Below are 13,188 nucleotides of genomic sequence, written 5' to 3' on the forward strand. Positions count from 1 at the left end.
TATCGGGCGTGTCTCGTCAAGATCGCCCCTACCATAAGACGAGCGAGGCTGTTTTCTCCTCGTCATCCGAAGGCTTCTCGCAAAAGAAACCTTGGAGCAAAGTTTCTAGACCCTTAAAGCGGAAGTCAGTCCCTTCAGGACAGGTCCAGCGTCCTGGCTGTAGCCATTGGGACAGCTCTGACCCTTTGCAGTCGTCGGAAGACTGTTCGCCGATTAAACGTAAGCGTAACACGGGCTCCGAGAGTCTCAGTAAAGGCAATGTTTTGCCGTCACAGACGTTACCATCGTCTCGGCCCGTCCCGACTCCCGTTGATCCTAAATGGGTTGTCCTGCAGGATATGCAGACTAAGCTTGCCTCCCTTATGGAGGAGTATACCGTTGAGCAGGTTCACGATGATCCTCGCCGTTACGCTGATCGAGACTCTGGCCGTCAGCCGCCCAAACGAGCCTTTACTTGTCCTTTTGACGTTACGAAACGTGATGTCGGTAGTTTGTCACGTCAGTCACGTGACTTGGAGCCTCACTCGCTGCAGTCCCGTGTTGACTTTCAGCCGCTGCCGCAGCCTCGTGTTGACGTTCAGCCGCTGCCGCAGTCTCGTGTTGACGTTCAGGACGTTCGCCAACCAGCTCAGTTGCCTTGTTTTGACGTTGAGCGTCAAGCACCGCAGTCAAGGGTTGTTTTGACTGCTCAGTCTAGGCAGTCAAGGCAGTCTCGACTTGACGTCGAGCGTCCATCAACTCCTGTTGTTGTTGCTGGTCAGTCCTTTCAGCAGCGACATGACGTAGCTTCCTTGACTACTACTGCTGCTCCTTTGTGTGTGGACTTTGCTTGTCAAGCATTGCCACCGCGGCAGGTCTCTCCTTTTCTTGAGACTCATCAATTGTCGGACGAGGTTCCTTCAGATGAGGATGTTGCTTGATCCTCCGCCTACTGATATTCCTTTGGGTGTTTTATCAGACGGAGAAGAGCCTAAGGCTGCTCAACCCTCTATGGACTTTAAGAAAATCATGATGATTTTTAAGGATCTTTTCCCAGACCATTTTTTTACTTCTGCTCCTCGTTCGCCTCCGTCAGAGTTTGCGCTAGGCATAGCTGCTGCGAAGCCTTCTTTTACTAAGCTAGTGCTCTCTCGCTCTTCTAAGTGGGCTTTACGTTTGCTAGGCGACTGGTTGGTTACCAGGAGGAGTTTGGGGAAGACGGCCTTTGCTTTCCCTCCTTTTAAACTAGCTTCTAGAGCGAGCGACTGGTATGACACGGGAGAAATTCTCGGCTTGGGAGTCCCTGCCTCTGCCCAGGGTGACTTCTCAAGCCTCGTAGACTCTCCCCGTCGCCTGGCCATGAGACGCTCTAAAGTTTGTTGGTCCTCCTCGGACCTTGACCATCTCCTTAAAGGGGTTTACAGGGCCTTCGAAGTTTTTAACTTTTTAGATTGGTCTGTAGGAGCATTAAGCAGGAAGATCTCGTCTGCCGACCAGGATGTTTCCGTGCTTATTATATCTTGTATGGACAAAGCCATCCGCGATGGCTCCAATGAGCTCGCCGCTACCTTTACGTCTGGAGTCCTGAAGAAGAGGGAAACTCTTTGCTCATTCCTTTCGGCAGGAGTTACTCCCTGTCAAAGGTCGGAGCTTCTCTTTGCCTCCTTATCAGCTGCCTTGTTTCCTCAACAGCTGATCAAGGACATTCATTGCGGCTTCGCTTGTGCAGAAGGATACACACGACCTGATGGCTACTTCTGCTCGCAAGGGAGCTCCTTCATCGTCTTATGTCGTGAGGCCCAAGATCGATACCCCAGCGACTAGGTTTATCCCGCCCTTTCGTGGCAGAGCCCCCAGCAGTGGAGGCGCTCGTGCCGACGGTAAAAGAGGCAAGAGGAGAGGATCCAAGTCCTCCCGTGGCAGAGTCTGACTGCCCACGTCCTCAGACAGCGGTAGGGGCCAGACTGAACAGCTTCTGGCAGGCCTGGGAGAAGAGGGGTGCAGACCAAGAGCCTGTGTTGTTGCTCAAGGAGGGGTACAAAATACCTTTTGTACGCAGACCTCCTCTAGTAACAGTTCCTCTAGACCTCTCCCAGGTATCGAGAGGAGTCAAGGAGACAAGCTCTACATCAGCAGGTGTCTCTGTTGCTAGAGAAGGGAGCGGTGGTGAAAGTCTCGGACCTTCAATCACCGGGATTTTACAACCGTCTCTTCCTAGTCCCAAAGCATACGGGAGGTTGGAGGCCAGTGCTGGACGTCAGTGCGCTCAACGTTTTTGTTATAAAAACAAAATTTATGATGGAGACCACGAAGTCCGTCCTAGCAGCGGTCAGAGAGGGAGACTGGATGGTCTCTCTCGACCTGCAGGATGCGTACTTCCACATTCCTATTCACCCAGATTCTCAACCGTATCTGAGGTTTGTTTACAGGAATGTGGTGTACCAGTTTCGAGCACTGTGCTTCGGCCTCAGCCCTGCTCCTCTCGTGTTTACGAGGCTCATGAGGAATGTGGCAAAATTCCTTCATTTATCGGGAATTCGAGCCTCCCTGTACTTGGACGACTGGCTTCTCAGAGCATCGTCCCGTCATCGCTGTCTGCAGGACCTTCAATGGACGTTGGGTCTGGCAAAGGAGTTGGGACTGTTGGTGAACTTAGAAAAGTCTCAACTGAATCCATCCCAGACGATTCTCTATTTGGGGATGGAGATTCGCAGTCTAGTTTTTCGGGCTTTTCCGTCTGCCACCAGGATAGAGCAAGCCCTGCTCAAAGTCCGCTTCATGCTGAAAAAAGACCGTTGCTCAGTAAGAAGTTGGATGAGCCTCTTATGGACTCTGTCATCCCTGGAGCAATTTGTCTCACTAGGGAGACTTCACCTTCGCCCTCTCCAGTTCCATCTAGACTCACACTGGAACAAGAGCAAGACTTTGGAAGCTGTTTCAATCCCGGTCTCCGAGCCAGTAAAAACATGCCTGAACTGGTGGGACAGCAACATAAGTCTGCGAGAGGGTCTGTCCCTGGCAGTCAAGAACCCAAACCACGTGTTGTTCTCAGACGCGTCGGATTTGGGTTGGGGAGCGACTCTGGACGGTCGGGAATGTTCGGGTCTTTGGACGTCGGATCAGAAGAGCATGCACATCAACGGCAAGGAGCTGTTAGCGGTTCACTTGGCCTTGACGAGTTTCGAGAGCATTCTTCGAAACAAAGTGGTAGAAGTCAATTCGGACAACACCACAGCATTGGCGTACATCTCCAAGCAAGGAGGCACTCACTCCCACACACTGTTCGTCATCGCAAGGGACCTCCTCATCTGGTCAAAAAATCGAGGCATCTCCCTGTTGACAAGATTCATCCAGGGGGACTTGAACGTCTTGGCAGACTGTCTCAGTCGGAGAGGTCAGGTGATCCCCACAGAATGGACCCTCCACAAGGACGTGTGGAAGAGTCTTTGGGTGACTTGGGGTCAACCCTCCATAGACCTCTTTGCCACCTCGTTGACCAAAAGGCTCCCGACCTATTGCTCTCCAGTCCCAGATCCAGAGGCGGCCCACATAGATGCGTTTCTACTGGACTGGTCTCACCTGGACGCGTACGGATTCCCACCGTTCAAGATCATCAACAAGGTACTGCAGAAGTTCGCCTCTCACGAAGGGACAAGATTGATGTTGGTTGGTCCCCTCTGGCCTGCAAGAGACTGGTTCACAGAGGTACTTCAATGGCTGGTAGACGTTCCAAGGAGTCTTCCTTTAAGGATGGATCTCTTACGGCAGCCCCACGTAAGGAATCTTCATCAAAGCCTCCCCGCGCTTCGTCTGACTGCCTTCAGACTATCGAAAGACTCTCAAGAGCTCGAGGTTTTTCGAAGGAGGCAGCCAGAGCGATTGCGAGAGCTAGGAGAGCTTCTACCATCAAGGTATACCAGTCGAAGTGGGAAGTCTTTAGAGACTGGTGCAAGTCATCATCCATTTCCTCTTCCAGTACCTCTGTAGCCCAAATTGCAGACTTTCTCCTACATCTGAGAAATGTTCGCTCCCTCTCAGCGCGCACTATTAAGGGCTACAGGAGCATGTTGGCTTCTGTGTTCAGACATAGAGGCTTAGATCTGTCCAATAATAAAGATCTCCTTAAGTCCTTCGAGACCTCTAAGGAGCGTCGTATGGCAACTCCTGGATGGAACTTAGACGTGGTCCTAAGGTTCCTAATGTCCGACAGGTTTGAGCCATTACATTCAGCCTCCCTGAGATCTCACCCTCAAGACGCTTTTCTTAGTGTGCTTGGCTTCGGCTAAAAGGGTCAGTGAGATCCATGCCTTCAGTAAAAACATCGGCTTTTCTACAGATAAAGCCACATGTTCACTTCAGTTTGGTTTCTTGGCCAAAAATGAACTGCCTTCTCGTCCTTGGCCTAAGTCGTTTGATATACCTTGCCTATCAGAGATCGTAGGCAACGAGCTTGAAAGAGTACTGTGTCCAGTTAGAGCTCTTAAGTTTTATTTAGCTCGTACCAAATCCTTACGAGGTGGATCTGAGGCCTTGTGGTGCTCAGTTAAGAAGCCATCATTGCCTATGTCTAAAAATGCTTTATCGTATTTTATTAGATTTTTAATCCGAGAGGCTCATTCTCACTTGAGTGAAAAAGATCGTTGCTTGCTTAAAGGTCAAGACGCACGAAGTAAGAGCTATAGCAACTTCCGTGGCCTTTAAGCAAAACAGATCTCTACGAAGTATTATGGACGCGACCTTTTGGAGGAGCAAGTCGGTGTTCGCTTCATTTTACTTAAAAGACGTCCAGACTCTTTATGAGGACTGCTACACACTGGGTCCATTCGTTGCAGCGAGTGCAGTAGTGGGTGAGGGTTCTACCACTACATTCCCTTAATTCCAATATCCTTTTAATCTTCTCTTGAAATGTTTTTAATCTTGTTTTGGGTTGTACGGAAGGCTAAGAAGCCTTTCGCATCCTTTTTGATTTGGCGGGTGGTCAAATGTCATTTCTTGAGAGTGCCCAGATTAAGGGTTTTGATGAGGTCCTGTTGTATGGGTTGTCGCCCTGGATACAACAGCTCCTGGGAGTCTTTCAGCATCCTGAGAGGATGGCTGGGCTTCGTGAGGAAAGCGGACTAATAAGGCAGAGTAATCGTCAGAGTCAGCTTCCTTACCAGGTACCTATATTTATTTGGGTTTTGTTATGATATAACTGTCAAAAACTCTAAGCATATACGCCTTTATTGTATTGATACTGGTCTCTACCCACCACCATGGGTGTGAATCAGCTATTATATATTCACCGGCTAAGTTTAATATTTAAAAATGATATTTTGATTATAAAATAAATTTTTGAATATACTTACCCGGTGAATATATAAATTAAAGGCCCTCCCTTCCTCCCCGATAGAGACCCAGCGGAATGAGAAGAACTGGAGCTGTTTACATGTATATGCGGTATCTGGCCGATAGTCGGCGCTGGTGGGCACACCCGCAACCTTCATGGCGATCGCTCGCGAGTTTTTGTGTTTCTGTCGAGCCGTCCGAGACGTCAGCTATTATATATTCACCGGGTAAGTATATTCAAAAATGTATTTTATAATCAAAATATCATTTCTTAGTCCTTTCAGTTTTTTCCTTTGGTCAAATAACCTGTTTATTGACGAAGGGTGAGTGGGCAATTCTCTTGTGTGTGACAAGAGAGAGAGAGAGAGAGACGGAGAGAGAGAGAGAAAGAGAGAACGATCCGATCTTTATTCTCGTCCCAAGTAAGGAGTTTGGGAGCGAGTAACGTTGTTCTCGATTCAGTTTTTTACTCTCGTCCCAAGTCTCTGTACGGGGAGAAAGGATAAAACGTTTTTAGTTTTTATTCTCGTCCCAAGGCACTGTACGGTGAGAGATTGAAAACGTAGTCTTTAGTGAACTAGAGTTTAGTCTCCTCCCCAGTCACTGATCCTTTTTAACTTTATATATTTCCGTTTTATTCGATATACTGTATATGTATATGTTTTTTTGATTTTTGCATGTGTGTTTCATTTTGTACTAATGTGCTTACATTATACGACTCATTTCGTAATTATAACCTTTTGATGTAAGGGAGAATTGCGTGCTTCAGGTAGATATCAGTTTTATTCATGCCTAATGTGAAATTATTGAAAAATACGATATCAGTGAAGTGAGTGCTAGAAAACATGTGCTGTGTTGCGGAGGGTTCGTTTGTTCGTGCTTGTCACTTGCCTAGTCCGAGACCTCTTTCAGGCTCCCATGCACCAGGGAGAAGGAATGTCGTAGGACCTAAGGGAGTGAGGAGTGTAAACCAACGAACAGACGTTCCCTCAAAGGTATCAGATGTTGCTCGGCAAGCACGTCCTTGCCATAAGACAGGAGAGACGAAGTTTCTCCTCGTCATCCGAAGACTTTTCGCAAAAGAAACCTTGGCGCAAGGTTTCTAGACCCTTTAAGCGAAAGTCAGTCCCTTCAGGACAGGTCCAGCGTCCTGGCTGTAGCCATGGGGACAGCTCTGACCCTTTGCAGTCGTCGGAAGACTGTTTGCCTATTAAACGCAAGCGTAACACGGGGTCCGAGGGTCGCGGTAAAGGCAATGTTTTGCCAACACAGACGTTACCGTCGTCTCGGCCCGTTTCGACTCCCGTTGATCCTAAATGGGTTGTCCTGCAGGACATGCAGACTAAGCTTGCCTCCCTTATGGAGAAGTATGACATTGAGCAGGTTCACGATGAACCTTCGCTTTCGAGTCGCCGTTACGCTAAACGAGACTCTAGTCGTCAGCCGCCCTAACGAGCATTTACTCGTCCTTTTGACGTTATGAAACGTGATGTCGGTAGTTTGTCACGTCAGTCACGTGACTTGGATCCTCACTCGCTGCAGTCCCGTGTTGACTTTCAGCCGCTGCCGCAGCCTCGTGTTGACGTTCAGCCGCTGCCGCTGCCGCAGCCTCGTGTTGACGTTCAGCCGCTGCCGCAGTCTCGTGTTGACGTTCAGGACGTTCGCCAACCAGCTCAGTTGCCTTGTTTTGACGTTGAGCGTCAAACACCGCAGTCAAGGGTTGTTTTGACTGCTCAGTCTAGGCAGTCAAGGCAGTCTCGACTTGACGTCGAGCGTCCATCAACTCCTGTTGTTGTTGCTGGTCAGTCCTTTCAGCAGCGACATGACGTCGCTTCCTTGACTGCTACTGCTGCTCCTTTGCGTGTGGACTTTGCCTGTCAAGCATTGCCACCGCGGCAGGTCTCTCCTTTTCATGAGACTCGGCAATTGTCGGACGAGGTTCCTTCAGATGAGGAAGTTGCTGATCCCCCTCCTACTGATATTCCTTTGGGGACTTTGTCAGACGGAGAGGAGCCTAAAGCTGCTCAGCCCTCTATGGACTTTAAAAAAATCATGCTGATTTTTAAGGATCTTTGTCCGGACCATTTTGTAACTGCTGCTCCTCGTTCGCCTTCGTCAGAGTTTACACTAGGCCTAGCTACTTCGAAGCCGTTGTTTTCTAAGCTAGTGCTCTCTCGCTCTTCTAAGAGAGCTTTACGTTTGCTAGGCGACTGGTTGATCACCAGGAGGAGTTTGGGGGAGACAGCCTTTGCTTTCCCTCCTTTTAAACTGGCTTATAGAGCGAGCGTCTGGTATGACACGGGAGAAGTTCTCGGCTTGGGAGTTCCTGCCTCTGCCCAGGGAGACTTCTCAAGCCTCATAGACTCTCCCCGTCTCCTGGCCATGAGACGCTCCAAAATTTTATGGTCGGCTTCAGAGCTAGACCATCTCCTGTTAGGAGTTTTTCGAGCGTTTGAAGTTTTGCTGTACAATTATGTCATGCATGAACAAGGCTATCAGGGATGGCTCCAATGATCTGACAGCCACGTTCTCTGCAGGAACAAGGCTATCAGGGATGGCTCCAATGATCTGGCAGCCACGTTCACTGCAGGAGTACTTAAGATGTAAGTGCGCTCAATGTGTTCATTGTCAAGACAAACTTCACGATGAAGACTACCAAATCTGTCTTGGCAGCATTAAGGGAAGGCGACTGGATGGTCTCTCTCGACCTTCAGGATGCATACTTCCACATCCCGATTCATCCAAACTTTCAACAACATCTGAGGTTTGTGGACGGGAAAGTAATGTACCAATGTCGAGCACTGTACTTCGACCTCATTCCTGCTCCTCTTGTTTTTACAAGGCCCTTGCAAAATGTAGCAAACTTTCTACATTTTTTGAGGATTCAGAGCCTCCCTTTATTTTGACGACTGGCTAATCATGGCGTCGTCATTATATCGCTGTCTGGAGAGCCTCTAATGGACATTAGACCTAACCAAGGAGCTAGGTCTCATAGTGAACGTAGAGAAGTCGTAACTTACAGTACCCCATCCCAGACTATTCTTTATTTGGGAATGGAGATACAGTGTCTGATTTTTCGGGCCTTTTCGTCTCCCGCAAGAATGGAACAAGCTCTGTTAAAAGTCCTTCACTTGCAAGAGAAAAACAGTTGCTCTGTAAGAGTTTGAACTAGCCTCGTGGGAACTCTTTCATCGCTGGAGTAGTTTATCTCTCTGGGGAGACTCAACCTATGCCCTCTCCAATTTCACCTAAACCATTGGAACAAGGAGAAGGGCTTAGAGAGTATCTCTTTCCCAATCTCCAACTCAGTCTAGACATGTCTGACTTGGTGGGACAGCAACATCAGACTTCGAGAAGGTCTTTCTCTTGCGATCAAGAACCCAAACCATGTGTTGTTTTCAGATGCATCGGATTTGGGTTAGGGAGCTCCACTGGACAATCTGGAATGCTCGGGTCTTTGATCCACGGATCAGAAGGAACTCCATTTAAGGCAAGTAACATCTCTCCTTTGGCGAGATTTGTGCAAGGAAAATGAATGTCTTGGCGGACGGCCTCAGCAGAAGAGGACAAGTCATCTCCATGGAGTGGACGTTGCATAAGACTGTGTGCGAGAAGCTATGGATGACATGGGGTCAACCCACCATAGATCTTTTTGCGACTTCTCTGACAAAGAGGCTCTCGACTTACTGCTTTCCAGTTCCAGATCCAGAGGCAGCCCACATAGACGCTTTCCTGCTGGACTGGTCTCACCTGGACGTTTATGCCTTTCCCCCTTTCAAGATCCTAAACAAGGTGCTGCAGAAGTTCACCTCTCAAGAAGGGACCAGGTTGACATTGGTTGCTCCACTCTGGCCCGCGAGAGAGTGGTTCACAGAGGTACTTCAATGGCTGGTAGACGTTCCAAGGAGTCTACCTTTAAGGATGGATCTCTTACGGCAGCCCCACGTAAGGAGTCTTCATCAAAGCCTCCCCGCGCTTCGTCTGACTGCCTTCAGACTATCGAAAGACTCTCAAGAGCTCGAGGATTTTCGAAGGAGGCAGCCAGAGCGATTGCGAGAGCTAGGAGAGCATCTACCATCAAGGTCTACCAGTCGAAGTGGGAAGTCTTTAGAGACTGGTGCAAGTCATCATCCATTTCCTCTTCCAGTACCTCTGTAGCCCAAATTGCAGACTTTCTCCTGCATCTGAGAAATGTTCGCTCCCTCTCTGCTCCCACTATTAAGGGCTACAGGAGCATGTTGGCTTCTGTGTTCAGACATAGAGGCTTAGATCTGTCCAATAATAAAGATCTCCAAGATCTCCTTAAGTCCTTCGAGACCTCTAAGGAGCGTCGTATGGCAACTCCTGGATGGAACTTAGACGTGGTCCTAAGGTTCCTAATGTCCGACAGGTTTGAGCCATTACATTCAGCCTCCCTGAAGGATCTCACCCTCAAGACGCTTTTCTTAGTGTGCTTGGCTTCGGCTAAAAGGGTCAGTGAGATCCATGCCTTCAGTAAAAACATCGGCTTTTCTACAGATAAAGCCACATGTTCGCTTCAGCTTGGTTTCTTGGCCCAAAATGAACTGCCTTCTCGTCCTTGGCCTAAATCTTTTGATATACCTTGCCTATCAGAGATCGTAGGCAACGAGCTTGAAAGAGTACTGTGCCCAGTTAGAGCTCTTAAGTTTTATTTAGCTCGTACCAGATCCTTACGAGGTGGATCTGAGGCCTTATGGTGCTCAGTTAAGAAGCCCTCATTGCCTATGTCTAAAAATGCTTTATCGTATTTTATTAGATTTTTAATCCGAGAGGCTCATTCTCACTTAAGTGAAAAAGATCGTTGCTTGCTTAAGGTCAAGACGCACGAAGTAAGAGCTATAGCAACTTCCGTGGCCTTTAAGCAAAACAGATCTCTGCGAAGTATTATGGACGTGACCTTTTGGAGGAGCAAGTCGGTGTTCGCTTCATTTTACTTAAAAGACGTCCAGACTCTTTATGAGGACTGCTACACACTGGGTCCATTCGTTGCAGCGAGTGCAGTAGTGGGTGAGGGTTCTACCACTACATTCGCTTAATTTCAATATCCTTTTAATCTTCTCTTGAAATGTTTTTAATCTTGTTTTGGGTTGTACGGAAGGCTGAGAAGCCTTTCGCATCCTTTTTGATTTGGCGGGTGGTCAAATGTCGTTTCTTGAGAGCGCCCAGATTAAGGGTTTTGATGAGGTCCTGTTGTATGGGTGGTCGCCCTGGATACAACAGCTCCTGGGAGTCTTTCAGCATCCTGAGAGGATGGCTGGGCTTCGTGAGGAAAGCGGACTAATAAGGCAGAGTAATCGTCAGAGTCAGCTTCCTTACCAGGTACCTATATTTATTTGGGTTTTGTTATGATATAACTGTCAAAAACTCTAAGCATATACGCCTTTATTGTATTAATACTGGTCTCTACCCACCACCATGGGTGTGAATCAGCTATTATATATTCACCGGCTAAGTTTAATATTTAAAAATGATATTTTGATTATAAAATAAATTTTTGAATATACTTACCCGGTGAATATATAAATTAAAGGCCCTCCCTTCCTTCCCGATAGAGACCTAGGGGACTGAGAAGAACTGGAGCTGTTTACAAGTATATGCGGTATCTGGCCGATAGTCGGCGCTGGTGGGCACACCCGCAACCTTCATGGCGATCGCTCGCGAGTTTTTGGAATCTGTCGAGCCGTCGGAGACGTCAGCTATTATATATTCACCGGGTAAGTATATTCAAAAATGTATTTTATAATCAAAATATCATAAATATTTATATATATATATATATATATATATATATATATATATATATATATATATATATATATATATATATATATGTATATAATAATGTCCATTACTGCATATGTTTGCAACACTTCCTTTATTTGATTCATATAGTTATTCCACTATAAATTTTATCTTCAATTTGCGCAGGATATCAATCAGAGATGCTGAATTCAAATGAGGAATAGGCTGTACTGTAATCCCTTGCCATATCGCTGTTTACCTATCGTTCCCACAGTACATCAGGGATTTATAAATACTGTATGTTTTCCGTAAATCTATATCGCGAACTCCTCTTTATCTCCTGTATCCAGCAAGATCCTTTATTTAGACCAAATTATAATAAATTTGGACAGGATGGCTGTATTATATTCATCATAATTGTATGGAAGCGGAGTATGGATGTTGTGTTTGAAGGAGTTTTAAGATTTAATCAAAATCGTTGCATTATAATTAATAAGATTTAATTAAGATGGTCAGCATGATAGTATGTTTAATGTTTTATCATTGATAGTAATACAAAAATAATGGATATTATGTTTATGATTGGCAGTGACCGGAATAAAAAATATTGAAGCATTGGAGATGAATTGCTTGCCTAATTACAAATTCAGATACTGTATGTAGAAATGACATAGAGATGCGGGGAGAAAAAATATAGGTGAAAATGTTGATCAGTATTTTACAGAAGTTTGGTTACTTTCTAAGTTTAAATTAAGTGGAAGTGGTGTAAAATTCACAAGTTTTGAAAGTAGGGAAAAGAGTACGAAAAAGTACTTAGTGCAATGAGCGAAGATATGAGTTTGCAATCGTATGTATTGGTATGTATAAATGCAAGCATTTGCATTAATTTATTTCGATCACCTTCTTCTTACGTCACAGACACTGACTCTCTGATCTATTATAATTATACATTAGTGTTTTTCTATAATAAACACAAGTAAGGTGTTAATATCATCAGTGCACCTCATGCAATGCACTTTATGTATTACTATAGGACCCTTAATCCCATTATTATTATTATTATTATTATTATTATTATTATTATTATTATTAATACTTGCTAAGCTACAACCCTTGTTGGAAAAGTAGGATGCTATAAGCCCAGGGGCTCCAACAGGGAAAATAGCTCAGTGAGGAAAGGAAACAAGGAAAACTTAAATATTTGAAGAACAGCAACATCTAAACAAAAATTTCAATATAAACTATAAAAATTTTAACAAACAAGAGAAAGAGAAATTACATAGAATCCTTTTTTCTAATCTTCTTTGCTTCATTTTTTCTGTCCAACTTTTAGTTTTTTCTTCATTATTGCAACTGCTGAGATTTCCCTCAATTTTGTATCTTTGCTGAATGGCCTCCTTAGCCCCAGCTCTTACCCATTTGAGCTACATTCCATATATAAAAAATCCGTCCTACAATAAACCCACTGCTTGCAGTGTCTGCGTTCTATCCGTGCCACCGTTGTTTTAAAGAACCTTTTCATTAATTTATGAGGCCCAGTGCCACGGAAATCCCACCTTTTGACGACTCTAATAATGAAGGTAGGGTTAACATCCCTTACCTTTCACCACTCATTTTTTCTTCTCTTTCCTCTTTCTGTTTTCGAGAACGTTAGGGTTAAAACCCTTCTGAACCTTCTGCATCGGAACCCTTAATACTTGGGATAAACCTCTTGGACGCCCCGATATGCTCAAGTGCTTCGTTAGCGAGCTCTCAGGCTCGCCCTCCAAACCTTCCTCTTATACCTCCACTCTGTCATGCCTGGCAGCAGTTATTTTACCGCCTCCCCCCCTCCTCCCGTCTCTCTCTCTCTCTCTCTCTCTCTCTCTCTCTCTCTCTCTCTCTCTCTCTCTCTCTCTCTCTCTCTCTCTTGATGCTATACATATATTCTCTAATACCTTTTCAAGTAAAAATACACGCCTGTCTAATCACCTATTACCTTTAATATGGTTACGTAATCTTATTAAAAATGTTTAAACATATTTTTCCTTTGATTGTCATTAAGTTTTGTTATTTAAAATGTCTATTACAATGACTTGAAAATTTCTAGTTTGACAAACTTTGTGCTTGATGTATTTG

The sequence above is a fragment of the Palaemon carinicauda genome, chromosome 28, assembly GCF_036898095.1.
Source record: "Palaemon carinicauda isolate YSFRI2023 chromosome 28, ASM3689809v2, whole genome shotgun sequence".
NCBI lineage: Eukaryota > Metazoa > Arthropoda > Malacostraca > Decapoda > Palaemonidae > Palaemon > Palaemon carinicauda.